The 27,398-nt window shown below is 46.2% G+C and overlaps 1 pseudogene; it reads right to left on the reverse strand.

The window, feature by feature from the left end:
- Positions 1-976: 976 nt before the first annotated feature.
- Positions 977-2,543, reverse strand: LOC123396213 (annotated as a pseudogene).
- Between the last annotated feature and the right edge of the window lie 24,855 nt (positions 2,544-27,398).

Below are 27,398 nucleotides of genomic sequence, written 5' to 3' on the forward strand. Positions count from 1 at the left end.
CTGGACTCCGGCAAGGAAAAATAGATGATGGTGCATGTTGAGGAGAATACCAAGACCAAGGCTAAGGCCACCCACCGCTCCAATCACCTCCATGGTCCCTGAGGCTAAGATCCGGGTCCTATTGTACTCAACCCGGATCACTCCTATGGCGTTACCTCAAATTATGATCACTCCTATGGTGTTACCTCAAATTATGATCACCCCTATTGTGTTTACCCTGATTACTCATTCCTCTAACGCGGATCGAACTTAAACTTGAACAGAATACGAAGTAGTAGGTGAGGAGGGGGAAAAATTGCTTACCACCATTGCGGGTGAAGATGGTCAAAGGTCGACTTGTTGTTCTCCAATCTATTGCACGCGGTCGCCGTAGGTGAGTGAAGAGAGGGGGGAGAGAGAGAGAGCTATGAGGGAATGTGAGGGTAATAAGTGTCGGCGCTTCGCGAAGCAAAATAGGTTCTTGAGGGTGGCTCCTCGCATGCAACCCCCGCCGTCCACATGCCTCACGCGGGCCTGGCTAGCGAGAAACTGTGGATTCTAACATGCCTCGCGAGACATGCCCAAAGCTGCTTTAAAGTTCATGCGATGCAGGCCCAATAGTGTATGTCAGCAACCAATCGGTCAGTTTTCTTCCCGCACGGAGCTGGTTAGACCTTATGCGAACAACCAAACACAATAGTGTATGTCAGCAACCAATCAGCCAGACCTTATGCGGGCAACAAACACACCCTAGTGACCTGCAGCTGATCCGGATGATTGGCGTAGAACCTTAGCAATTCGCACACGCAGCGCCTCCTTTTTATTTCCCTCTTCCCTTCAGTTTGTTTCCTAATCTATACCTAATAATAAAGCGGCTATTGCTTTCGTCGGAAAACCCACCACGTTATTTTTCTAAAAAAAGTCCCTGTAATTTTGGTTATTCAATCCACGCTTCATTATTTATGAAGCAATGTAAAAGGAAAAAACGATTCGTCGCCTAGGCAACGATATAATCGAGCTCGACGGAGCCGAGCCAGAGCTGTCCTTTCCTCTCGGGCACCTCGTTGAGCGTCACGCCCTTGGCCGCCGTCAGCTCCTCAACCTCCACACAGCCGCCGTCGAGCCGGACACCGACCAAGTGCTTCAGGGGTGCTGCTGTCGCGCCCGGGCGCCCCTTGTATTGGTTCAGCACCACCCAGTAGCCGCCCTTCTCGTCCCGCCGCACGTTGTCCGGGTAGCCCGGCAGGTCTGCGAGCAGCTCGTAGCGACCAGCGTTTGGTCCCTGGAGGTAGCCCGACAGGTTTGCGAGCAGCTCCTAGCTCCCGTCGCCCAAGCCCAGGTCGCCGCCGTCGCACAGGTCCATCGGAAGGAGAAGGAGGAGGGGTGACGAGTGGCGACTGTCGAAGAGGACGCTAGCCGCGGCAGTGGCGCGCCGGCCGGCCTCGAGCTTCACGTATTTGCATGCAGCCGCCACACACACGTAGTTAGAGAGGAAAACGAAAAATTAGGGTTAGGGTTGGCTGAGTTCACGTATTTATACAACAAGGTAGGATATGTGGGCTATTTTGGGCGCTGGGCTGGGCTGGCAATTTCAAAAAGGGCCGAAATTATTTGAGCGGATCACACTAAATCCGGGCCCAGACGAGATTGACGAATTTTGGTCATTTTCCGTTTTTTTCGGACCAAATCCAAAACTTTGGTAGTACCTGTGCGCTTTTCAGACCAAATCCAAAACTTTGGTAGTACCTGTGCGCCTGGCATGGCACGGTGTGGGCAACGACGACGTACGTCCTGTCGTGGCTCACCGCGACGCCGTTGGGGTACAGCAAGCCGTCCCTGAGCAATGTCACCTGCTTCATCCCCGCGTCGTACTTTAGCAGCCTCCCCGTCCGCGTTCATCATGATCTCCGTATTAAACCTGCATATGGGCCAGTAGTTTTAATTAGTTCTATGATGAATTAAAGCATGTACATTGCACATACGATTACACCAGTCCTCATTGTATTGTACTTACCTTCATGGATACGTCACGCTGTTGTCGGTGAAGTAAACATCGCAGGTGGCCTGATCGATGTCGATGTCGTTGACGAAGTTGAACGGGACGCCGCCGGCACTGGTGGCGAGCACCTCGACCTCGCCGCCGTCAGGGCCGACCCTCATGAGCACCTTGTACGCGTCGGCGATGTAGAGGTCGCCGGACTTGCGGTGGAACGCGAGCCCCAGCGGCCGCCCGCACAGGCCCTCCGTGTCCTGCGACGGCGCCACGGGCACGGTGCACATGGGGAACTTCCTGTAGTTGGCGTGGTGGGCGAAGGTCGTCCAGCCGACGGCGCCGCCGCCCTACCTGAGGAGGCGGTCGTCGGAGACGCCGGTGTAGGGCCCTGGCCGCACGCATTGAAGGCCAGGCTCTCGGCGCCGATGACGCCACTGGGCAGGGGGAGGTGGAGGCTCCACTCCGTCGGGCTGGTCTTCACCTCAGCCGCCGCACACGGCGGGACTAGAGAGGCGGCCAGAAGAGCGGCCAGGAGGACGAGCCACCCGCTCACGGACCCGCGGCGCCCCATGAGCCACGGCGTTGGTGGGTTCGTCAGAACAAGCGTTGCGGCACTGCCCCTGTTGCGGCGCTCGAACCCATCGCGTCGACCCTGGTCCACCTTGGTCTGTGCCCAGGCCGCGCCACACCACTCGCCGCCCGCGGCCGACCTCGGCCACCACTGCTGCCGATCTCGACCCACCCGCCTCCGCGGTCGTACCTCTGCCCGCTTGCTGTCCCCGTTTCGGCGCTCGAGCACAGCTTTTGGATCAAATCAACGTGACAGCTACAACGACTTGGGATGATGCGTCTGCTCGATGCAGAACGGCGGCGGCACGCGGATAAGGCGCGACGGAGCGAAGTACTTCTAGGTGAATGCGGGCCTTCATGGCTCCGAGGTTATGACGCGACAACGACGACTCCTTATGGCCAGATAGAGGCCTAACCCTTGCTCCCCTCATCGTATCCCCTCCTCTCTTCCGACAGGAACTCATCATCTGATGAGATCCCCTCCCCATGCCTCCAACCGTGTGCCAAGCACCGGTAAGAAATTTTGTTTTGTGGGAATTTATTTGCTGATGAATGAATGTATTGAATGTAAGATTGCATTGTTGTATAGAGAGAGAGAATGGAATATCACCTTCAGTTTGTCATCTGATCCCACATTCTCTACCCCATGAGTGAAATAAGATAACAGTCCATTGATCAATTGACGTAGCTTCTTTGTTTTGCTTTGCTTGTCTCGCTCAATTTCTCATCATGGTGGAATTAACAATGGACGGGTTGATTTCTCAACAAAATAGGATAGGACCGACTATATTAGTTAGTTAGCTTATTATTTTAATAAATCAAAATAATTATAAAAATATTAAAAGCGTGTGGTATTTTTTTCCCGTTGCAACGCACGGCCCCTTTTGCTAGTCTATAATGAAAAGGCAGAGTATCTGTCATTTAACCCTAAAGATAAAAAGAACGAACTAAATAAAAATATGTGAGCACCCCTTTATCAAGGAATGCCTTTTTTTGTTTGCAGGGAACAAAATAATTGATCAAGATACTTATAAAAACAACGTGTCAGGAAAAATAATTATTGGCATAACTGAATTGACTTGATTCCACCTAGGGCAATGAGTACCAATGCAAACAAAGCACATACTAGTATAATGGTACTAATTATTAAGACAAGAGGTTGTCAATCGGATTAATTCCACGCTGAGAAAAATAAAAGGACAATTTGAGATTAGCTGCAGAGCAAATATTCCTACGACTTGGCATTACTTGCTTCCAGGTAAGTCCATAGTCCAGCATGGGGTGTACGCAAAAGAGATCTCTATACCGTAATGGTTAAGATTCATCTCAGGATCCAACTCCCCCAAGTATCGAACTTTGGAGCTATTTAAATGATAGGCTACTGTTGCACCATGATACTCACGAAACAAGACAATTTCTTTGTAAGGATGAAATCCAAGGCAATCAAGAGAAAGATAATCTTGGGTGTTAGGGCTGCACTTCTTAGGCCAGTCTCCTGTGCTAACAACATTTTCATCATCAGAGTCCCATTCAAAATCATCTTCGGCTAGTGCTTCATTGTATTCATCTACAAGTTTAAGGTCGACATCATTCTTCAACAACAACAAGTCCTGATCAGAAGACTGGGAGATCCATGGTCCATCGTCAGGATGTCTCGAGAAATATTTTCTCCATAATGGCTCAAGGTTGATTTCATTCTTCAAAACCCAGTCTATCAGACCACACGATTCATTAAGAAACCAAACCTGAAATGCACATCTTCCATCGATATACAATACACAGTAGACCCCTTTTTCCGATTTTCCTAGACGATATAGTGATCTGAGGGCCCCTTTTGGCAACTCAATTACTTGGTACTTCTCATTCGACAAGTTTATTCTACAAAAAAAGAAGCACCATACCTCTAAAGATTAATTATCCGAATAATATATCGATAACACAATAATCATAACTATAAACATCATCATTGAGTGTGTGAGTATGAGTAATACCTCAGTAGAAAATCACCATGTCTTTGTCTAGTAGGAACATAAAGTGACCCCTGCCAGTAAGCAGGGTAGTACAAATGTTGATCAGAATTTGAAAGTGATTTCACACCCCCAATTGTTCCAGCAGCATCCCCTTCCCGCATGAATGACCTCTCCTCCCAACACTCTGTCTTGGACGAGAAAACATACATGGTATACTGCGAAGGTGGCCACTCCATACTAGAGGCCATGTCATCAGGTACATCACAAGGAATACGAGGAATGAAGAATACCTCGTAATGTGGCGAGATGGCAGGGTCATATACGAGGTAGCGATTATTACGACAGCAGCGTCCGCAATACCCATACGGTGAGCACTCGCACGGCAGCTGGGGGAACTGCGCCCACTGCCTCGTGGCAGGATTGACCACCTTGTTGTTCTGAATCAAGAGGAGGCCATTGCAGCAATCCTTTATCTCTCCCGCGTACATCCCATACTCGGGATCCTCTTCGAGGTAGTCGAGCCTGCTGGTGATGTAGCGCGCCGTGGAGCGGCGAGCGAAGAGCATCGGGGGGCCTATACAATCATTCTCCCAGATGACCGCGTCGAGCGAGAGCGGGAGCAGGTCCGCGCGCAGCAGACGGTGGTGGTCGACGGTGGCTCGCCAGCCCTTGCAGACGCAGCGGCATGCGGCGAGGCTGCGCGGCGGAAGGTGCCGGAGGATGTCGATCAGAACGTCAGTGCACTCCATGTCCATGTCAGACCGTCGTGGCCGGAGGGGGGCAGATCTGATAGGAGTGGGGATGGGCGCGATCAGAGGCGACCGGCCGCCAGGCCGCTGCGTCGCGTGAGGCGCTCTCCCGGAGGCGGTGACCTGTCCTTGAAAGTCACCGATGCTTCTGGATGCGTCGTCACCCTTGCCCCCCGGACCCCGGCGACGAACTCGGCCACGGCAGCACGGCGCAAGGGACGACGGAAGCCAGCACCCGCGGCGCGCGGGGCAGGGGAAGCGGCGGCGGCAGCTCCAGGCGAGGTAGTCGCAGGGGAGCGCCGGGGCCAAGTGAGGGTGGCGGCTGGTCTTGGGTGAGGATGGAACGGGAGCGCTCAGGCCGTCCACTCCACTCGTAACCCTAGTACCCTACCGCACTGCGTATTTCCAGGCTTTTTCTTTATAGAGTTCTTCAGGAAAGAAAATCAGTCAATTGCTTTGAAACTTCTAAAGACAAAATAAAGTAAGATAAATCGTTCTTTGTAAATGTGCTCGATGAAAAAAAATCCATCACATAGATATTAAGAGATATTAACAGGGAAGGGGGGGAAGGGGCGGGGAGGGAGACATGACGGGAGAGAGGAAGGTAGGGCCGTAGGTGACTGTATTCAATCGTACTTATTTCGGCCCTGAAACCAGTTAGGCCAGGTTCCATGGATCCACATAAAAAAGCGACAGTCCCAATAGGCCTTGCGCGCGCATCGCGTTAGGAATCGCCATATTCGAGTCAATCACAAATACAAGGGTTCCGTGACGCCGTTGATGTCTGCAGTCTGGTAGACTTGGGTTATAATGGAAGGATGTGGACTTATGAGAAACGAGTTGCAGGTGGCACATTTACACGGATCCGGTTGGATAGAGCACTTGCTACGCCCGGCTGGTGCTCACAGTTTTCGAGCGTCCTAGTAAAGCATCTCTTGGCGGCATCATCAGATCACTTGCCAATTTATATTGCAGCTCGCTCCTGGGGAGATAGGAGGTAGGAATGCGAAGCATTTCAATATGAGGCGATGTGGGACAATCATGATGAACTAAAGCCGACGGTGCGATGTGCATGGGAGACCGAGGGTCACACTTTTTCGGCTACTGAGGTACGGAGAAAACTAGATGCGCTCGCTCACAACTTGGGCGACTGGTCGATGTCCACCTTTGGTAGTGTACGTGGCAAAATTAGAAGCGTAAAAAAGAGCTTGAAAGGCTAAGAAGCGAAGTGCCGAGGGTAGGTCCATCTCATGCGGGAACCAAGATTAATGATAGATTGATTGAACTATACTTGCGTGAGGAACTTATGTGGCGACAACGGTCACGGGTGGAGTGGCTCTCTACAGGTGACTACAATACACACTTCTTTCATATGAGAGCGTCAATGAGGAGGAGGAAGAATCTAACTAAGGCATTGCAACTGACGGATGGACAACTAACAATGGACATGACAAAAATGCAACAATTTGCACTAGACTTCTCTAAGTATCTCTACACCTCTCAGGGAGTGCAAGATGTGGCCGAGTTGTTAGAACATGTTCCAATCGAGTAAGGTTACACTCACTACACCACGACACCGCATTCCCTACAGACGTGTGTTGGGAAAGATAACTTTTGTCAACCGACTGTTGGTGGGCAAAACTTATAACTAACTGTCGGTTGGGAAAATTCATACACGCCAACCAACTGTCGGTTGGGATTGCAAAGATATATACCGTCTAACTGTCGGTCGGCGATACTCTTACTTAGAGCTAACGGTCGGTCGGTAAAGCGGGCAAAGAGTCCCGACCAACTTGAGGTAGACAAGTGGGCCGACCTGCGATCGACGCGTGCGTGAATGAAATTTCGTAGCGGCACAATTTTTGGCCCAGCCTGCAAAACCTCCCTCGTTTCCTTTTCCTTCACCGCACGCTCCAAAACCTAATCCCCTCCCTCCCACGTATCTTCTCCCATCCTCCCACGCCGCCGCCGATTCCCCTTATTGGCACCGCCACCCGAAGCCCCGTCTCCTCGCACCGACCATGGCCGACGGCGTCGAGTACGCGACCAACTCCTCATTCCTCACACCATCTGATCCATTCATAACATACCTCTAGCTGTTTGCTTCATTACATCTCTGACTCTGAGGCAGCTTCGTCCTAGTCTTCTTCTTGCAGCATCAAGGGGGTCCTTGACCGCTACCAGCAGGCTACCGGGTGTTGGAAATATGCCCTAGAGGAAATAATAATTAGTTATTATTATATTTCTTTGTTCATGATAATCGTTTATTATCCATGCTATAATTGTATTGATTAGAAACACAATACTTGTGTGGATACATAGACAAAACACTGTCCCTAGTAAGCCTCTAGTTGACTAGCTCGTTGATCAAAGATGGTCAAGGTTTCCTGGCCATAGGCAAGTGTTGTTACTAGATAACGGGATCACATTATTAGGAGAATCATGTGATGGACTAGACCCAAAACTAATAGACGTAGCATGTTGATCGTGTCATTTTGTTGCTACTGTTTTCTGCGTGTCAAGTATTTGTTCCTATGACCATGAGATCATATAACTCACTGACACCGGAGGAATGCTTTGTGTGTATCAAACATCGCAACGTAACTGGGTGACTATAAAGATGCTCTACAGGTATCTCCGAAGGTGTTCGTTGAGTTAGTATGGATCGAGACTGGGATTTGTCACTCCATGTGACGGAGAGGTATCTCGGGGCCCACTCGGTAATACAACATCACACACAAGCCTTGCAAGCAATGTGACTTGGTGTAAGTTGTGGGATCTTGTATTACGGAACGATTAAAGAGACTTGCCGGTAAACGAGATTGAAATAGGTATGCGAATACTGACGATCGAATCTCGGGCAAGTAACATACCGAAGGACAAAGGGAATGACATACGGGATTATATGAATCCTTGGCACTGAGGTTCAAACGATAAGATCTTCGTAGAATATGTGGGATCCAATATGGGCATCCAGGTCCCGCTATTGGATATTGACCGAGGAGTCACTCGGGTCATGTCTACATAGTTCTCGAACCCGCAGGGTCTGCACACTTAAGGTTCGACGTTGTTTTATGCGTATTTGAGTTATATGGTTGGTTACCGAATGTTGTTCGGAATCCTGGATGAGATCACGGACGTCACGAGGGTTTCCGGAATGGTCCGGAAACAAAGATTGATATATAGGATGACCTCATTTGATTACCGGAAGGTTTTCGGAGTTACCGGGAATGTACCGGGAATGACGAATGGGTTCCGGGTGTTCACCAGGGGGGGGGGGGGCAACCCACCCCGGGGAAGCCCATAGGCCTTGGGGGTGGCGCACCAGCCCTTGGTGGGCTGGTGGGACAACCCAAGAAGGCCCTATGCGCCAAGGATAGAAAATCAAAGAGAAAAAAAAAGAGGTGGGAAAGGAGAGAAGGACTCCACTTTCCAATCCTAGTTGGACTAGGATTGGAGGAGGACTCCTCCTCCCTTGGTGGCGCAGCCCTTGGGGCTCCTTGAGCCTCAAGGCAAGCCTCCCCTCCCTCCTCCTATATATATGGAGCAATTAGGGCTGATTTGAGACAACTTTTGCCACGGCAGCCCGACCACATACCTCCACGGTTTACCTCTAGATCGCGTTTCTACGGAGCCCGGGCGGAACTGTGCTGAGATTAGATCACCACCAACCTCCAGAGCGCCGTCACGCTACCGGAGAACTCATCTACCTCTCCGTCTCTCTTGCTGGATCAAGAAGGCCGAGATCATCGTCGAGCTGTACGTGTGCTGAACGCGGAGGTGCCGTCCGTTCGGCACTAGATCGGAGCGGATCGTGGGACGGATCGCGGGACGGTTCGTGGGACGGTTCTCGGGGCGGATCGAGGGACGTGAGGACGTTCCACTACAGCAACCGCGTTTCTTAACGCTTCTGGTGTGCGATCTACAAGGGTACGTAGATCGAAAATCCCCTCTCGTAGATGGACATCACCATGATAGGTCTTCGTGCGTGTAGGAAATTTTTTGTTTCCCATGTGATGTTCCCCAACAGTGGCATCATGAGCTAGGATCATGCGTAGATGTCTTCTCGAGTAGAACACAAAAGTTTTTGTGGGCGGTGATGTGCGTTTTGCTGCCCTCCTTAGTCTTTTCTTATTTCCGCGGCATTGTTGGATCGAAGCGGCTCGGACCGACATTACTCGTACGCTTACGGGAGACTGGTTTCATCGCTACGAGTAACTCCGTTGCACAAAGATGACTGGCGGGTGTCGGTTTCTCCAACTTTAGTTGAATCGGATTTGACCGAGGAGGTCCTTGGATGAGGTTAAATAGCAATTCATACATCTCCGTTGTGGTGTTTGCGTAAGTAAGATGCGATCCTACTAGATACCCATGGTCACCACGTAAAACATGCAACAACAATTAGAGGACGTCTAACTTGTTTTTGCACGGTATGCTTGTGATGTGATATGGCCAACGATGTGATGTGATATATTGGATGTATGAGATGATCATGTTGTAATAGTTAATATCGACTTGCACGTCGATGGTACGGCAACCGGCAGGAGCCATAGGGTTGTCTTTAAACTAACATTTGTGCTTGCAGATGCGTTTACTATATTGCTAGGACGTAGCTTTAGTAGTAATAGCATGAGTAGCACGACAACCCCGATGGCGACACGTTGATGGAGATCATGATGATGGAGATCATGGTGTGACGCCGGTGACAAGAAGATCGTGTCGGTGCTTTGGTGATGGAGATCAAGAAGCACATGATGATGGCCATATCATGTCACTTATGAATTGCATGTGATGTTAATCCTTTATGCACCTTATCTTGCTTAGAACGATGGTAGCATTATGAGGTGATCTCTCACTAAAATTTCAAGACGAAATTGTGTTCTCCCCGACTGTGCACCGTTGCGACAGTTCTTCGTTTCGAGACACCACGTGATGATCGGGTGTGATAGACTCAACGTTCACATACAACGGGTGCAAAACAGTTGCACACGCGGAACACTCGGGTTAAGCTTGACGAGCCTAGCATGTGCAGACATGGCCTCGGAACACATGAAACCGAAAGGTCGAGCATGAATCGTATAGTTGATATGATTAGCATAGAGATGCTTACCACTGAAACTATTCTCGACTCACGTGATGATCAGACTTGAGATAGTGGATTTGGATCATGTACCACTCAAATGACTAGAGAGATGTACTTTTTGAGTGGGAGTTCTTAAGTAATATGATTAACTGAACTAATTGTCGTGAACATAGTCTAATGGTCTTTGCGAATTACGATGTAGCTTGCGCTATAGCTCTACTATTTTTATATGTTCCTAGAGAAAATTTAGTTGAAAGATGATAGTAGCAAACTTTGCAAAGGATTGTCCTCGTTGCTGCGCAGAAGGCTTATGTCCTTAATGCACCACTCGGTGTGCTGCACCTCGAGCGTCGTCTGTGGATGCTGTGAACATACGACATACACGTTTCTGATGACTACACGATAGTTCAGTACAAAATACTTAATGGCTTAGAAGCAAGGCGCTGAAGACGTTTTGAAACGTCACGGAACATAAGAGATGTTCTAAAGAGATGAAATTGTGATTTCATGCTTGTGCCCTTGTTAAGAGGTACGAGACCTCTGACAAGATTCTTTGTCCACAAAGTAAGGGAGAAAAGCTCAATCGTTGAGCGTGTGCTCAGATTATCTGAGTACGACAATCGCTTGAATCAAGTGGGAGTTAATCTTCCAGATGAGATAGTGATGGTTCTCCAAAGTCACTGCCACCAAGCTGTGAGAGCTTCGTGATGAACTATAACATATCAAGGATAGATACAATGATCCTTGAGCAATTCGCGATGTTTGACACTGCGAAAGTAGAAATCAAGAAGGAGCATCAATAGTTGATGGTTAGTAAAACCACTAAGTTTCAAGAAAGGCAAGGGCTAGGAGGGATACTTCGTGAAACGGAAAATCAATTGCTGCACTAATGAAGAGACCCAAGATTAAACCCAAACCCGAGACTAAGTGCTTCTGTAATGAGGGGAACAGTCACTGAGGCGGAGCAACTCTAGATACTTGGTAGATAAGAAGGCTGGCAAAAGTCGAGAGAAGTATATTTGATATACATGATGTTGATGTGTACTTTACTAGTACTCCTAGTAGCACGAGGGTATTGGATGCCGGTTCGGTTGCTAAGTGATTAGTAACACGAAATGAAAGCTACGACATAAACGGAGACTAGCTAAAGGCGAGGTGACGATATGTGTTGGAAGTGTTTCCAAGGTTGATATGATCAAACGTCGCACGCTCCCTCTACCATCGGGATTGGTGTTAAACCTAAATAATTGTTATTTGGTGCTTGCGTTAAGCATGAACATGATTGGATCGTGTTTATTGCAATGCGATTATTCATTTAAAGAGAATAATGGTTACTCTATTTGCTTGAATAATCACCTTCAATGGTTTATTGAATCTCGATTGTAGTGTTACACATGTTCATGATATTGGTGCCAAAAGATACGAGGTAATGATGATAGTACCACTTACTTGTGGCACTGTCGCTTGAGTCATGTTTGTATAAATTGCATGAAGAGGCTCCATGCTGATGGTTCTTTATACTCACTTGATTTTGAATCACTAGTGACATGCAAATCACACCACATGAGCAAGGCCTTGTTTTCATTGAGATGAAACAAGATAGTAACTTGTTGGACGTGATACGTTTTGATGTATGCAGTCCAATGGGTGCTGAGGCACGCAGTGGATGTTATTATGTTCTTACTTCAATGATGATTTGAGTAGATACAAGAGTATTTACTGAATGAATCACAAGTCTGAAATATTGAAAAGTTCAATTCTTATTCGGAGTGAAGTTCGTTGTAACAAGAGGATAAATTGTCTACGATATGATCATAGAAATGAATATCTGAGTTACGAGTTTTGGTACGCAGTTAAGACAATGTGGAAATTGTTTCGCAGTTAATGCCACCTGGAACATCATAGTGTGATGATGTGTCTGAACGTCATAGCCATGCACTATTTGGTATGGTGCATGCTATGACGCTCTTATCGAATTACCACTATCGTTTATGGGTTATGCATTAGAGACAACCGCATTCACTTTAAATAGGGCACCGCGTATTTCCGTTGAGATGACACAGTATAGACTGAGGTTTAGAGAAATCTAAACTGTCGTTTCTTGAAAGTTTCAGTCTGATAAGCTCGAACCCAAAGCGGATAAATGCATCTTCATAGGATATCCAAAACAGTTGGGTACATATCCTATCTCAGATCCGAAAGCAAAGTGTCTGTTTCTAGAAACGGATCCTTTCTCGAGGAAAGGTTTCTCTCGAAAGAATTGAGTGGGAGGGTGGTAGAACTTGATGAGGTTATTGAACCATCACTTCAACCAGTGTGTAGCAGGGCGCAGGAAGTTGTTCCTGTGGCGCCTACACCAATTGAAGTGAAAGCTGATGATGGTGATCATCGAGCATCGGATCAAGTTACTACAAACCTCGTAGGTTGACAAGGTCGCGTACTACTGCAGAGTGGTACGGTAACCCTGTCTTGGAGGTCATGTTGTTGAGCAACAGCGAACCTACGAGTTATGGAGAAAGCAATGGTGGGCCCGGATTCCGACAAATGGCTAGAGGCCATGAAATCCGAGAGAGGATCCATGTATGAAAACAAAGTGTAGACTTTGGAAGAACTACTTGATGGTCATAGGACTATTGAGTAAAGATGGATCTTTAAAAGGAAGACAGACGACGATGGTGATAAGTCACTATTAAGAAAAGCTCGACTTGTCGCAAAGATGTTTCCGACATGATCAAACAGTTGACTATGGTGAGACTTTCTCACTTGTAGCGATGCTAAAAGTCCGTTAGAATTATGTTAGTAGTTGTTGCATTATTTTCGAAATATTTCACATAGGATGTCAAAACATTGGTTCCTCGACGGTTTCCTTGAGCAAACATTGTATGTGATACAACCAGAAGGTTTTGTCGATCCTAAAGATACTAACAAGTATGCAAGCTCCAGCGATCCTTCAATGGACTGGGCAAGCATCTCGGAGTTCGAATATACACTTTGATGAGATGATCAAAGATTCTGGGTTTCTACAAGGTTTATGAGAAACTTGTATTTCCAAAGTGAGTGGGACCACTATAGAATTTCTGATAAGTATATGTGGTTGACATATTGTTGATCAGAAGTAATGTAGAATTTCTGTGAAGCATAAAAGGTTGTTGGAAAGGAGTTTTTCAAAGGAATAACTGGATTGAGCTACTTGAACGTTGAGCATCAAGATCTATGGAGATAGATCAAAACGCTTAATAGAAGTTTCAACAAGATGCATGCCTTGACAAGTTTTTGAAGGAATTCGAAACAGATCAGCAAAGAAGGAGTTCTTGACTGTGTTGTAAGGTGTGAATTTGAGTAAGACTCAAAACCCGACCACGGCAGAAGAAAGAGAAAGACGAAGGTCGTCTTCTTTGCCTTAGCCGTAGACTCTAAAGTATGCCATGCTGAGTACCGCACCTGATGTGTGCCTTGCAGCAAGTCTGTTAAGAGGTACACAGAGTGATCCAGGATTGAATCACTGATCAGCGGTCAAAGTTATCCCTAGTAACTAAATAGACTAAGGAATTTTTCTCGATTATGGAGGTGGTTAAAGAGTTCGTCGTAAAGGGTTACGTCGATGCAAGCTTTGACACTAATCCGAATAACTACGAGTCGTGAAACGGATCCGTATAGTAGATTAGATATTTGGAGCATTTCCGAATAGCACGTAGTAGCTGCATGTATAAGATGACATAAAGATTTGTAAAGAACGCACGGATCTGAAAGTTTCAGAACCGTTGACTAAAACATCTCTCACGAGCAAGACGTGATCAGACCCCAGAACTATATGGGTGTTGGATTCATTGAAATCACATGGTGATGTGAACTAGATTGTTGACTCTAGTGCAAGTGGGAGACTGTTGGAAATATGCCCTAGAGGCAATAATGATTAGTTATTATTATATTTATTTGTTCATGATAATCGTTTATTATCCATGCTATAATTGTATTGATTGGAAACACAATACTTGTGTGATACATAGACAAAACGTTGTCCCTAGTAAGCCTCTAGTTGACTAGCTCGTTGATCAAGGATGGTCAAGGTTTCCTGGCCATAGGCAAGTGTTGTTACTTGATAACGGGATCACATCATTAGGAGAATCATGTGATGGACTAGACCCAAAACTAATAGACGTAGCATGTTGATCGTGTCATTTTGTTGCTACTGTTTTCTGCGTGTCAAGTATTTGTTCCTATGACCATGAGATCATATAACTCACTGACACCGGAGGAATGCTTTGTGTGTATAAAACGTCGCAACATAACTGGGTGACTATAAAGATGCTCTACAGGTATCTCCGAAGGTGTTCGTTGAGTTAGTATGGATCGAGACTGGGATTTGTCACTCCGTGTGATGGAGAGGTATCTCGGGGCCCACTCGGTAATACAACATCACACACAAGCCTTGCAAGCAATGTGACTTAGTGTAGGTTGCGGGATCTTGTATTACGGAACGAGTAAAGAGACTTGTCGGTAAACGAGATTGAAATAGGTATGCGAATACTGACGATCGAATCTCGGGCAAGTAACATACCGAAGGACAAAGGGAATGACATACGGGATTATATGAATCCTTGGCACTGAGGTTCAAACGATAAGATCTTCGTAGAATATGTGGGATCCTATATGGGCATCCAGGTCCCGCTATTGGATATTGACCGAGGAGTCACTCGGGTCATGTCTACATAGTTCTCGAACCCGCAGGGTCTCCACACTTAAGGTTCGACGTTGTTTTATGCGTATTTGAGTTATACGGTTGGTTACCGAATGTTGTTCGGAATCCCGGATGAGATCACGGACGTCACGAGGGTTTCCGGAATGGTCCGGAAACGAAGATTGATATATTGGATGACCTCATTTGATTACCGGAAGGTTTTCGGAGTTACCGGGAATGTACCGGGAATGACGAATGGGTTCCGGGTGTTCACCGGGGGGGGGGGGGGAAACCCACCCCGGGGAAGCCCATAGGCCTTGGGGGTGGCGCACCAGCCCTTTTTGGGCTGGTGGGACAGCCCAAGAAGGCCCTATGCGCCAAGGATAGAAAATCAAAGAGAAAAGAAAAAAAAAAGAGGCGGGAAAGGAGAGAAGGACTCCACTTTCCAATCCTAGTTGGGCTAGGATTGGAGGAGGACTCCTCCTCCCATGGTGGCGCAGCCCTTGGGGCTCCTTGAGCCTCAAGGCAAGCCTCCCCTCCCTCCTCCTATATATATGGAGCAATTAGGGCTGATTTGAGACAACTTTTGCCACGGCAGCCCGACCACATACCTCCACGGTTTTACCTCTAGATCGCGATTCTACGGAGCTCGGGCGGAGCCGTGCTGAGATTAGATCACCACCAACCTCTGGAGCGCCGCCACGCTGCCGGAGAACTCATCTACCTCTCCGTCTCTCTTGCTGGATCAAGAAGGCCGAGATCATCGTCGAGTTGTACGTGTGCTGAACACGGAGGTGCCGTCCGTTTGGCACTAGATCGGAGCGGATAGTGGGACAGATCGCGGGACGGTTCATGGGACGGTTCGCGGGGCGGATCGAGGGACGTGAGGACGTTCCACTACATCAACCGCGTTTCTTAACGCTTCTGCTGTGCGATCTACAAGGGTACGTAGATCGGAAATCCCCTCTCGTAGATGGACATCACCATGATAGGTCTTCGTGTGCGTAGGAAATTTTTTGTTTCCCATGCGACGTTCCCCAACACCGGGACCAGCCTGTGGACGGAGCAGTATGAGGTTGCTTGCTTGCTGCTTCTCTCTCTCCCCTCAATCCATCAATCTCCTTTCTTCGATTTGCCTTATTTTCTTCGGGTCCAATTTCATCACAGGAAATGCAGCGCACGGTGAGCCATCTCAAGGCCGTCAATCCGAAACCTGCGCACAAAGATCAGGTAAATAAAACCGTCCCTCTTTCCTTCCTCCTTTTATTTTAGAAGCATTCTTGATTCTTGTTTCATGGGCTGGGAGCTCTCCAACAAACTAGGTGCTTACATGGATTTGATGCGGAGATTGACTCGAATTAGTAATATGCTTTTGTTCATATTATTTTTGAATCAATATATGCGTTTGTTCATATATCTATCGATGATGGCAGGCAAAAGATTGGTGAAGATCTGAAAGTGCTGGGGTTCGGGGAGCTGCGCGGCCTTGAGCAAAGTGTCGACGCCGCTCTCGAGGTGGTTTGTCAGAGGAAGGCACGCACGCACAGACTCTAGCTGGTGGTTAATTGTTTTCTTGTTTGGTAGATCTATATAAACTAGTTCTACATCTCTCGTCTAGTAGAGAATAAAGAAGTGGTTTCATGATTTTGTTTAGATCTGAAGAATTGATTAGGCGTTTCTTCTTTAATTCCAACTCGTGTGCATGTATTTTCTTCCATTAATAACAAATAACATCTTAATTGATTGGGAAGGGCCCATGGTATCCCAATGAATTCTTGGTCGGGAAAAAAAATTCCAGTCCGATAGTCAGTCGGGAAAGGCCCATGGTAGCCCTAGTAGACTGTTGGTTGGGAAAGGCCCAGGGTAGGCCCAACAGAACGTTGGTCGGTAAAGATACCCAATCACGAACAATAAGTCGGTTGGGAAAGATATGTTGGTCTGGAAAGGGTTTTCCCGTCTGGACTTTCCCCAACAGACAATATCGGTCGGCAATAGTCTTTTCCGACCGACTTTGTGTTGGCGGAACCTGTATTCCCAACCAATCTGGTTGTTGGGGATATAGTGTCGTGGTGTAGTGACTGGCCATGAACACTATCCTTTTGGCACCGTATGATGAGAAGGAGGTAAGGTTGGCACTGTTCCAGATGTTCCCTACCAAAGCACCGGGTCCGGATGGATTTTCGGCTCACTTTTTGCAGAGGCAGTGGGATGTTTGCGGTGAAGAGGTCACAAACCATGTTCTTGGTATTGTTCGGGTGAGGAGAGCCCAACGTGTCTTAATGATACTTTACTTGTACTAATGCCCATGGTAACAAGTCCAACCTTACCGTTTCAATTTCAACCAATCAGTTTATGTAATGTCTTTTACAAGATTGCCTCGAAAGTGCTCGTGAACCAGCTCAAGAAAATTCTGTGAGAGAATATCTCGGAAGAACAATCTGCTTTTGTGCCACGGAGGCTAATCACGGACAACATTATTAATTAGTTGATATCAGGAAAGTAACTAAAGAGGCCGACGTATAGTTCGACAATGATTGAAATTATCTGTCAACCATCCCCCTCACGATTGCGTAGTCTCTATCGTCTTTAAGTAGTGAGTCCAGTAGATGAAGTTTTCCCTCGTCAACCTCAATGATTAGCAAGATCGAGTGAAAACTGCATGCGCGCACGTTTGTATAATTAAGTGGGCATGTGCGTATATAACTCATCAACTACATTTATTAAAATCTAGTAAGCAAAAAACAAAATTTGTAGTACAAGACAGTGTCACTCAAAGTTGTAAGGAAGTAGTATTTCTGGTTGGGTATTTAGTCGCACCAAGAACTCTACCAAGCTTTTATGTGTGTCTTTTCGTTCCCATTTACGTGTCCATAGCTCTTCATTAATGGTATTTGGGTCAATGAACCCAATGCCATATCGTCCAGATTTTTTCATTTCATACATCTTCATTTTGCATAATACCACAAAAAAGAATATATAGTGAGGATAATTATAGGTAATAAACGAGCACTACAGCTAGCTAGAGACTTAAATTACAGAAAGAAATCACTTACAGACAATAGCAACTAATGATAGATTTGTTGAGTGCGTCTTGATTGAGTAACTGAAACATTTCTTGATACTCAATGCATAAATCTTTTTTATGGTAGTAATGCTCTTTCTCGACTTTCACCATGAGGGACTCTCGATCCGTAGTCTTTACTACTCTCAGGTACCATTGATGCAATTCATACATTCTCGTTGATAAAAGCGGGATCTGCTCAGGCTTGACCATAGGTTGGCTGCGGACATATTTCCTTGTTAGTTCCTCCTCTTTAAACGTTTGCAAGTCCTTGATGCCTAGGATTTTTTATACACTGACACCGGCCTCTTTAGCTTGCCTTCTATGATCGTCGATTATTACCAGTTGCTGATCGATGGTACTCACATGTGTTTGTAGTGGGGGGATCGGTTGCACTGTCTATTCTCCCAGCTGGGGAACGGTTTTCCCGCATTTTTTGCCAGCTTCTTGGCTTGAGCTCGAGCTCGACTCCTTCCTTTTTTGTGCTCAATATGACTTCTTGAAAGAGCGGTCATAGTGTGAGTCGATATGCTTGAAAGCTGGCTGAGCATTATCAATAAAGAGTTGTTTTACATGCTGAGGTATGATCTCCTTTGGCGGCGGGGGCGGTTTCGGTCCAAAATGGGCCTTCACTTGGGCTTGCACTTCGGTTGTGTTTTCCTCGGGAGTCAGGTGGTAAGGCAACCCCGAAAGAGGCTTGAGGCTTGGACCATATTTGAATTTCTTGCCTCCTGTTGTAACGCTAGCCGACGTAGCTGCGACGCCTCTCTTCCGCTGTTGCTGAGGTGGCGGAGCCCGCTGTGGCGGCGGAGACGGCTGATGTGGTGCCTGACTTGGAGGAGGAGTCGGCTGACGCGGTGCCGGACTTGGAGGAGGAGGAGCCGGCTGATGAGGTGCCGGACTTGGAGGAGAAGGAGTCGGCTGAAGCGGTGCCAGACTTGGAGGAGTCGGCTGACGCGGTGCCGTACTTGGAGGAGGAGGAGTGGGCTAACCTGGTGCCCGACTTGAAGGAGGAGTCGGCTGACGCAGTGCCGGACTTGGAGGAGGAGGAGTGGGCTCACACGGTAGCGGACTTGGATGAGGAGCCGGCTGATGCGGTGTCGGTGGCCATGGGAAGACGATGCAATCCCTTCTCCATAGAATGATATGATGTACGGCCTCTTCGAGTGTGTGCTCGTCGTCACCTCCAGGAATGTCAAGCTCTAGCCCCGAATATCTTGCCACCACTTCATCAACCCCGACACGAGCATAGCTAGCTGGAATCGGATTGCAATGGAAGGTTGCTTCAGGGGGATTTGTATAAACATAGCCATCCGCCACCTTCATGGATATGTTCTTCACTTTTATGTGTAGCTCACAAGCTGTCGTATCTATAATATCATCCACACGGTATCTATCCAGTGCATCATCGCCCGGGGTAGAACCCACGCTGCTTCTCGGCATGGATGGGACGGTATTATCCAATGATGGATCTGCTAGCTGGTGCCGCTGTTGAGACCCCCTTTCCTCGCTAGGTGAGCTGATCTGCTGCTGCTGCCGCTTGAAAGCGAGTTCAAACTCCGAATGCTTTGATTCTACAATGCGAAGGCGGTCTGCTTCCTGTTTCCTGTGCTCCTCCTCCAGCTTCATCTTCTGCTCCTCTTGTTGCTTCTTTCTTGCACGGCTTCTGTAATTGGCTTTCCAGTCTGCAAACCCCTCAAACCACAGAACAACACATTTGCCTCATGTTCATCCCGGGTGTTCAGGATTCTTCAGGACGCGCGCGCGTAAGCTCGTTGTTCTTTTTGTTGGGCGTGAAGACCCCCATTCAAGCCTCTTCTATTGCAACAAGTAAACTTACATCGACTCCTTTAAGACATGCCCGCTCCAAAACATCGCGTGTCTTTGGGTCCAACGTTCCCCCATGCCCATAGAACCAAGCCCTGCACCTTGGGGGGCAGCTCCTTGTAACTGGGGTGACCCCTGCATCCATCATCTCTTGCTCAGCGAGATCCCACTTAGGCCGGGCCACCTCGTAGCCACCTGGCCCCAGCTTATGGTGCCACTTCTTTTTCGCGGCATTAATCTTGGTTTTTCTCGACTATTCCTGAGCTACTTCCGATTCCTTGAAGTTCACGAAAGCTTCCTAGTGATCTCTTGCCTTCTCAAGTGTTCCATTGAATTCTGGAGTCTGCTTTCCTGCATTGACATACACAGCCCATATAGTTTTCTTGTGGTTGCTGAATGCTATCGCTATCTTCTTAAGAGCATTGTTCTTGACTTTTTCCACATCTACATCTGTCATATTATCTGGTATGGTGAAATGTGACATGAGATATTCCCAAAGCATATTTTTTGCTTGTTGGTCGACAAAAGTAACATTTGGATCTCCCCTTGCTGGTTTTTCCATTCTTGAACGTAGATCAGGATTTGGCCCGTGACAATAACTCCACATTGACGAATGAACTTCTTCGCATTCTTCTTAGGTTCATCAGGTTTGCCATTAGGTTTGATGGCATCAATGTTGTACTTTATGCGAGCCGGCAACATTTTGGCCGGGCCTCGAGCGGCCCTGCTGCTCGTAGAAGATTTTATCGATCCGGAGGTGTTTGTTATTTGAAGAACAACATTTCCTTCGTTATCATTGTTCCGGACTTCATCTATTCGTTCGTCTTCGTCTAACATCATACCATCACCGGTATTGTTTAGATATTGCGAGTCGTCATCTTCTTCACTCTCATCTAGTATTGGGGAGTGTATGATCTTGAATATGGCCTCTTCTCCTTCTCTGATGGTATTGTCCATAACATTTGAGAACAAATTCTATGCAAGTTTAACATTTATTAAATGTTCGGATTGTGATTTTCACTTGTTGCCATTTCCAACAGAATAGCAACTTTTACAAGGAATAAAACTATGATGCAAAGTCCTATGAACAAACTTGTAGCACCAAGTTGTAGAGGGGTTCAACCACTAGAATTCACGCCATTGGTTCAACCACCTAAGAGAAACACATCCCTGGAAACAACAGTCCCAACACTTCAAAATATTTCTAGCTATGCAAACAACAATATTTTCTACACATGTTATCAGGTATCCACTTATCTACTGGAGTAACATGCCCAACAAAAATTCCAGGCCTTAGACTTCACAAAAATCTAGAACTTTCACGTTGACACAAACTTCAAACATACACAGAATAATTCCTACTGAAATGACAAAATGCCACCTCATCACAAAATGACATTTTTATAAACTTGCACAAAAGTGAAATCTAATGCCACCATTGGTTTCCTTGGGGTTTTCTACCCCAAATCCATATATCACATTAACATACTTGCATGCATAAAATTGCAACAAAACAGAAAAGCAAATCAACTCTAAAACCTAAATCACTTATATGTCAAATCAAAACCTAAACCTAAATCTTCTTTTTCTGCACTAATAACCTACTTAACCTAAACTAACAATAACCTACTTGACACTAACTATGACCTAAACTAACAGTAACAGGAACCCTTTAGTCCCGGTTGGAGCCACAAACCGGGATTAAAGGTAAATTTGGCGAGCCCAAAGGGCGCGAAACCGCCAGCCCCTGTCACCCCTTTAGTCCCAGTTGGTGGCTCCAATCGGTACTAAAGGGGTCCTTTAGAACCAGTTGGAGCCACCAACTGGGACTACAAGGTTGGCGGGGGCTGGCAAGGGGCGAAGGGGATGATTAGTCCCATCTTGCTAGTTGAGGCGAGCCGACACCTGTTTGTAAGCACTAGCACCGGCAATGCGTTGAGCTCCTATCTAATGCAGGCCTTCTGTGCCTACCTCACTTCTCTTGCATGGTGGGCCTACTGGGCCTTGCGGGCCTGCATCCTGGCCCAACTATAGGTTGGGTTTCTAGTCGTATGCACGCCGTTGTGGCCTAGTAGGAGGGATTTTTTAATTTATTTTTCATTTTTATGCTTTATTTATTTTCTTTTGTTTCAGAGTTGTTTTTTGCTTTATTTAGAGTTTCTTTGTGAATCTTTTTGCTTTAGGTAAAAAATTTATAAACTTTCCCTTAGTGCCAATAGTTTTCAAATTTGAATTATTTGAAATTTGTGTGAATCACTAGTTTGTAGTTCTTTTCAATTTCAGGGTCATTTAGCTCAAAAAATTAGTAAATGCATGAAAAATTGCAAATGATGTCAGAAAGGGTTGAAAATTGGTGACGTGGCTTCAAAGCGTGCATATTGAACGCACCAAAAGTCTGGAGTTGGAATAACTTTAAAAATGAAATGCCTTTGTAAGAGATGGGTTTTCATCTGAAACCCTCATACTTCGGAAGAGATTGTCCATTTTGTACACGAAGTGCATCCTGTTTTTTGGCGTAACCCTCTCAACTTTTTTGCACATGCTATGTGGGTGAAATGATGATACCATGCCAACTTTCAACCTTTTGAGAGTTCATTTGTAGTTGTTTTCAATTTCAGGGTCATTTAGCTCCAAAATAAAATCAGTAAATGCATGAAAAATAGCAAATGATGTCACAAAGGGTTGAAAATTGGTGACGTGACTTTGAATGGTGCATACTAAATGGACAAAAAGTCTGGAGTTGAAATAAGTTTAAAAAATGAAATGCCTTTGTAACAGATGAGTTTTCGTCCGAAACCCTCATACTTTGGAAGAGATTGTCCATTTTATACACGAAGTGCATCCTGTTTTTGCTATAATCCTCATACTTGAGAAATTAATCACACATAAGTACCCTAACTACTACAAAGATTCCCTCCGGTTTTTCCAAAGTGGGACTTTCCAGATATATAAGTTTGAAAATTCACTAGAGAAGAAAGTGATGATAATGAAGTCGGTCACATCCAAGAGTGGGATCTTTGGGGTTAAAACTTTTTCTTCACGTGTGTCCATTTGCGCCGTAACCATGGACAATCTTCATCATTTAACTGGATGCTCGGGTCAATATTCACTATGAAGGGAGCAATTTCATGAAACTTTTCATAATCTTCTGACATGTCTGTCTTGTCCTCCACTCCAGCGATGTTTATTTTCCCTGAAAGAACTATGTGGCACTTTGACTCATCGTATGATGTATTCACTTCCTTATCTTTTCTTTTCCTAGCCTTGGTAGACATGTCCTTCACATAGAAAACCTGCGCTACATCATTGTCTAGGACGAATGGTTCGTGTGCGTACCCAGGATTGTTGAGATCCACTATTGTCATTTCGTACTGCGTGTCTTGCATTACCCCACCTCCCGTCAGATTTACCCATTTGCACCGAAACAAAGGGACCTTCAAATCACGTCCATAATCAAGTTCCCATATCTCCTCTATGTAACCATAATATGTGTCCTTTGGCCTACTGGTGTTTGCAGCATCAAAGCGGACACCACTATTTTGGTTGGTGCTCTTTTTATCTTGGGCGATCATGTAAAATATATTCCCATTTTATCTTGTACCCTTTGAAAGTCAATATATTCGAAGATGATAACTTGGACAACAAGTACAGCTCATCTTCAACAGCGTCGTGATGCATGAGACATGCCTGCAACCAAGCGGCAAAAGTCCCCATTTGTTCACATGTAATCCTGTCGTCAGAGTGCTCCGGGTGTTTGGAGCGTAGCATATTCTTGTGTTCCTCGATATACAGAGCCACCAAGGAGGAATTTTGTAGAACTCTGTAGTGTGCTTGAGTGAGAGAATGCCCGTCCATACATATTATTTCTTTCGGTCCTAGCGTGCCTTTTCCATCCAGTATGCCCTCATGTCGCGATTCAGGAACACCAATCGGCTTAAGGTCAGGAATAAAGTCAACACAAAACTCAATGACCCCCTTATTTTCATGGCCCTTGGAGATGCTTCCTTCTGGCCTAGCACGGACATGAACATATTTCTTTAAGACTCCCATGAATCTCTCAAGGGGGAAGATATTGTGTAGAAATACATGACCGAGAATGACAATCTCTTCGGCTAGGTGAACTAAGACGTGCGTCGTGATATTGAAGAAGGATGGTGGGAACACCAACTCGAAACTAACAAGACATTGCACCAAATCATTCTCTAACCTTGGTATGATTTATGGAATGATTACCTTCTGAGAGATTGCATTGAGGAATGCACATATCTTCACAGTGGCTAATCGAACATTTTCTCGTAGAAGGCCCGTTAATGCAACCAGAAGCAGTTGCGTCATAATCACGTGGCAGTCATGAGACTTTAGGTTCTGGAACTTTTTCTCTTCCATATTTATTATTCCATTTATATTCAAAGAGAATCCATACAATACCTTCATACTGAGCAGGCATTCAAAGAAGATATCCTTCTCTTCTTTGGTAAGAGCGTAGCTGGCACGACCTTGATGTATGCTGACTTTTCCGTGCATACGTTGGTGGTCCTCACGTGCCTCCGGTGTATCTTTTGTCTTCCCATACACGCCCAAGAGGCCTAGCAGGTTCATGCAATGATTCTTTTTCACGTGCATCACGTCAATTGCAGAGCGGACCTCTAGGTATTTCCAATAGAGTAGGTCCCAAAATATATATTTCTTCTTCCACATGGGTGTGCGTCCGTCGGCGTTATTCGGAACAGTTTGTCTGCTAGGACCCTTTCCAAAGATTACTTTTAAATCCTTTACCATATCAAGTACATCCTCACCAGTACGGTGGCGAGGCTTCTTCCGGTAATCTGCCTCACCTTTGAAATGCTTGCCTTTCTTTCTTACGGGATGCCTGCTCGAAAGAAATCAACGATATCCCAGGTAAACATTCTTCTTACAATTATCCAAATATATACTATCGGTATCATCCAAACAGTGTGTGCATGCGCGGTATCCCTTGTTTGTCTGTCGTGAAAGGTTACTGAGAGCAGGCCAATCATTGATGGTCACAAACAGCAACGCATCCAGGTCAAATTCCTCATGTGTGTGCTCATCCCACGCACGTACACCATTTTTATTCCTCAGGTGTAAGAGTCCTTCAACTAATGGCCTTAGGTACACATCAATTTCATTGCCGGGTTGCTTAGGGCCTTGGATGAGCATTGGCATCATAATGTACTTCCGCTTCATGCACAACCAAGGAGGAAGGTTATACATACATAGAGTCACATGTCAGGTGCTATGATTGCTTCTCTACTCTCCAAAAGGATTAATGTCATCTGCACTTACACCAAACTATACGTTCCTTGCATCAGCTGCAAAGTCTCGCCACTTTCTCTTGATTTTCTCCACTGCGACCCATCAGCGGGTACTCTCAGCTTCCCGTCTTTCTTAGGGTCTTCTCTATGCCATTGCATGAACTCGGCATGCTCTTTGTTTTGGAAGAAACGTTTCAACCGTGGTATTATACGAGCATACCACATCACCTTGGCAGGAATCTTCTTCCTCGGGCGCTCGCCCTCAACATCACCAAGGTCATCACCGCTGATCTTATTGCGCATTGCACCGCATACAGGGCATGCATTCAAATCCTCGTACTCACCGTGGTAGAGGATGCAGTCATTAGGGCATGCATGTATCTTCTGCACATCTAATCCTAGAGGGCACACAACATTATTTGCTTCGTACGTACTGTTGGGAAATTTGTTGTCCTTTGGAAGCATCTTGTTTAACATTATCATCAACTTTTTAAATCCCTTGTCATATACACCATTTTCTGCCTTCCATTACAACAATTCCAGAGTGGTGCCCAACTTTTTCTTGCCAGGTTCGCAATTTGGGTACAACCATTTCTTGTGATCCTCTAACATGCATTGCAACTTCAGCCTCTCCTTTTCACTTGCGCAGTTTCTCTTTGCATCGGCAATGGCCTGACCAAGATCATCAGCGGGCTCATATGATGTCTCTTCTTCAGCTTCTTCCTGCATTGCCGACTCAACTTCTTTCCCCATTGTTCTACCACCGTATTCTGGGAATCCATGGCCAGGATAGCTGTCGTCGCCCTCTTCTTCTTCATTGTCGTCCATCATAACCCCTCTTTCTTCGTGCTTGGTCCAAACATTATAGTGGGGCATGAAACCAGACTTAAACAGGTGGACATGAATGATTCTTGACCTAGAGTAATTCTGATCATTCTTACAGACAGCACATGGACAACACATAAAGCCGTCCGCCCGCTTGTTTCCCTAAGCCGCAATCAGAAAAGTATTTAAGCCTTTAACAAACTGGGGAGAGCATCGGTCATCGTACATCCATTGCTGGCTCATCCTCATTACACAACACCAAAAATACCAAATTAATACAAGTTCATACACACTTATTCTCAAAACATACAAACTCTCTAGCTAAAGCATTTAAATGCAACAACAAATGCGATCAAGATCGCAACTAAGGTAACAATTGATCCAACAGTATAATGATACCAAGCCTCACTATCAATGGCATATTTTCTAATCTTTCTAATCTTCAAGCGCATTTTCTCCATCTTGATCTTGTGATCATTGATACGTCTCCATCGTATCTATAATTTTCTATTGTTTCATGCCAATATTCTACAACTTTCATATACTTTTGGCAACTTTTTATACTATTTTTTGGGACTAACATATTGATCCAGTGCCCAGTTCCAGTTCCTGTTTGTTGCATGTTTTTTGTTTCGCAGAATATCCATACCAAACAAAGTCCAAACTTAATAAAAACTTACGGGGATTTTTTTTGGAATATTTATGATTTTGGGAAGAAGAATCAAGGCGAGGCGATGCACGGAGTGCCCACAAGCCCTGTCGCCACAGCCACGGGGTGGGCCCGCGGCAGGGGGGCTTGTGGCCACTCCTTAACGCGGTTGTAGCCCTTCTTTCGCCGCAAGAAAAATAATATCTGGAAGCAAACCATGTTAAAATTTCAGCCTAATCTGAGTTACGGATCTCCGGGAATTTAAGAAACGGTGAAACGCAAAATCTGGGAGCGCAGAAACAGAAGGACACAGAGAGAGAGATCCAATCTCGGAGGGGCTCTCGCCCCTCCGCTACCATGGAGACCATGGACCAGAGGGGAAACCCTTCTCCCATCTAGGGAGGAGGTCAAGGAAGAAGAAGAAGGAGGGTGGCTCTCTCCCCCTCTCTCCCGGCGGTGTCGGAACGCCGCCCGGGACATCATCGTGTGACGGTGATCTACACCAACACCTCCGTCATCTTCACCAACATCTCCATCATCTTCCCCCATCTATATTCAGCGGTTCACTCTCCCGCAACCTGTTGTACCCTCTACTTGAACATGGTGCTTTATGCTACATATTATTATCCAATGATGTGTTGCTATCCTATGATGTCTGAGTAGATTATCGTTGTCCTATCGATGATTGATGAATTTCTATGATTGGTTTAATTTGCTTGTGGTTATGTTGTTGTCCTT

Source organism: Hordeum vulgare, chromosome 5H (genome assembly GCF_904849725.1).
Source record: "Hordeum vulgare subsp. vulgare chromosome 5H, MorexV3_pseudomolecules_assembly, whole genome shotgun sequence".
NCBI lineage: Eukaryota > Viridiplantae > Streptophyta > Magnoliopsida > Poales > Poaceae > Hordeum > Hordeum vulgare.